Here is a 3174-nt window from a genome sequence, read left to right on the forward strand (position 1 = left end):
CTGTTCATTAAATCACAAAACTAATAAAAACTAAACGATTGAGATTCCTCTAGCAGCAACAGGAACATTCCTGATACAGTCTTATAATTTAATAAGCATCTCAATTGACTATTAAAATCCACATTATGATCAGAACTGTAATTCCAAAGATGAGGTCTTCTGAAAGCTTAATTTACTGTGGTGGGAAGTGGCAGCTGCTCCAACTCAGCAAAATTATCTTTTTTAACTGAGATGCCAGGGAAAACAGATGTTGATGAGACAATAACAAAACCAACAAAATCCACCACCGCACACATGCAGGTTCATTTCTCATCACCAGAGGAGTCAAGAAGGGCTTCTATGGATGCATAGAAGGGAGAAGGAGGGAAAGGGAGATGTGGCTCCATCAGAGAACAACATAAGGGGCATAGTGACAAATGACATGGAAAGGGTCAAGGGTCTCAATGACTTCTCTGCCTTGGGCTTTGCTTTAGCTCCCGACCTCTGCTGAATTCCAAGCTTTGGGCCACTCTTATCCTGAGGAGCTACTGGCAGGCTTCTCTCCAGCTGTCCCAAACTTCTCAGCTGGGGATGCCCACCCATTCCTTACTGAGACAGTGTTACACCATTTTTCCAAATGCATTACAACAACACAGATCCCTTTGGAAATACCAGAGACAGCTGGATCCACCAGTGCTCTGAGCAGGGAGTGTAAAAGACCCCAGTTGTGGCTGGCTCTTGTGGTGCCAGCCAACCTCAGCAGCCAGTGAACCAGAAGGAAAATGTCTCCTTCATGGACATGTTGCTCCTATTGATGTCCACAGCTCCCAAACAGGATCCCATTCTCCCTCATGACCACCCAGCTGGGAAAAACACCTACCAAAGGGCTGAGCAAGAGGGTATTTTATTACCTTTCCCCTTTTCAAGCACCAGCCACAGGGGTTGCAATCACATCTCGTGGTCAGAATACAGATGTGAACTCCTGTGACTCTTCCCAACTGCTCACCTGACTCACCTGACCTGAGTGAAAAATCAGTCAAGCACTAAGTATCAGCCACCGTGCCCACCCACTCCCCGTGGTCACTCAGGTTTGCTGCCCTCTCACTGCAGCTGCCACATTAATTTTAATTTTCTCCTTATTAGAAAAGATTCAATCCTGAATTTAGAGCAGAATGTGAAATCAAAATAATGCCTAACAAAAAGGACCAAACTATTCTGGCTTTATATACTGCCACAGAATTTAAGAGTGTTATTTTTCCCTGATGCAGGGGGGAAAGCAAAACGCTGAGGAAAACAACAGGCTAAACAGCAACAAGTGTTACAAACTTTCCAAAAATATATGCTACTTATTAAACGTGTTGATTAGCCTAGTGAATATTTCGATTATTAACTGCTTTCCTTTCAAAGAAAGATTTTTTTGCTCCACTCTTTTCACAACTTGGATGGAGTTTTACAAGCAGGAATGGGAGCTGGCACATGCAGAGATTCCTGTGTATGTACATTATGTTTGTATAAATGACTGGACATGGCTACTAAAAACAACTGTTCACTGTTGCTTTCTCACCAGCATCTCAAAAAACCCTTCCTTTATATTCATTAGAGGAATCTCTAAGTGTCTTGCTTAATGGTGAAGGATTCAGGACTTGTCAGTCCCTTACAATATATCCTCCTACAGCTCAATGGGACCTACAACCTCTGATTAGGAAAACAAATGAAACTTTGTAAACAAGGGTGATGCTCACAGAGGACTTCCCAAGTTATCACCCACTCAGCGGCGCACCAGGAAGCACTTTGAGATGTAAATTCCAGCCATCAGGAAGCACTGGGAGAGGCTTTTAAAAAGCTCACCCGAGGGGTTTTCCTTGTAGGTTCCTCCAGCAACAGGAAATCTTCCTCCAGAAGTCCAGAGATAAGCGGCTTCCTTCAGACACCTTCCCTTGGAGATGAACCTTCTGCCGCTCAGGGCACGTCTAGGGAAGGACCAGGGTAGGTTTCACACCTGGCTGATGAACCCATTATTACAGTAAGTGAAAAAACCTAACAGCATCGACCTACAAGGACCTTCTTCTGCCGGAGGGGAATTGACACATGCAGAGCCAGTTTCAACTACAACAGACCTTGTAACAAGCACTCCCATACATAAGGACTTGTTCTGCGCCCATTTGATCTACTTCAGGGGTTTTTAAAACTAAAATAACATATAAAGATAGTCTTGCCCATGACCATAAAGAAAATGAGCAGAATAAACATCGCAAAACAGCAGGGAAAAAAAAATTAAATCAGTATTTTTTGCACAACTGGTTTTTGATACTTTATTTTCAGAACTGCTGTGAAAAAGCTAACAGTTTTTGGGATTTTTTTTCTCAAAGAAAAGTCAAAAACTTGGTTACTGCTTTGAGGTTTTGTGGTGAACCCACAACTCTCAAGACTTCCAGGAAAAGGAGAGTGAGGGAGTGTGTGGTTTAAGCTACTCTCAAGGGGGCTGGGGAATTAAAAAAAAAAAACAAACATTCTACCTTTCCAAAAGATGTCTGTTGAAAACACTGTTGAGTGGAAAAAAGATGAGCCAAGTTTTGCCAGAGATGCCATTATGAGGAAGACTGGAAATTTAAACTTTGCATGATGCACAAGACACGACCTGACCCAGTAATTTGTTTTTTACAGGTGGAAGCCTTTGTAATTCTTGCTGCAGTGACAATTATCCAAACTTTTCTTCTTGCTGGTCTGAATATCAAGGAGCAAATTCCAGAACCTGGGAGAAGCTTCTCAAGCGGGTTCAGTGCAGTTCAGGAGAGCAGGGAGTGTCTGGGCAGAGCAGGGTCAGCAGTAAGGCTGCTGCGAGGGGCAGCTCCCCGTGCTGGCTGGGAAAAGAGGGGCTCCAGCATCCGTTCCACGAGCCTTCCTCTTGCTGACAGCAGGCACAGGAGCACTTGCAGGGGAAACAATTCAAAATGTTGCAGACTTGGTGCTGGTAAGTAAAATAAACAAAATCAAGTGGGTAATATACTTGGAGATAACCTGCTTGCCCTCAGCTTTACTCGAGGTTACCACTGGACATCAGAGCTTGGAGAACTGATTCAAGGAGTGATCACAATTATCAATAAAGTCACACATGCAATAAAAATTTTAAAAATTAGGATTTCTCCTCTTTCCAGTGACTAATTCAGCTAGGAATCAAAAAAGTTCATGCACTTA

This window comes from Parus major, chromosome 1A (genome assembly GCF_001522545.3).
Source record: "Parus major isolate Abel chromosome 1A, Parus_major1.1, whole genome shotgun sequence".
NCBI lineage: Eukaryota > Metazoa > Chordata > Aves > Passeriformes > Paridae > Parus > Parus major.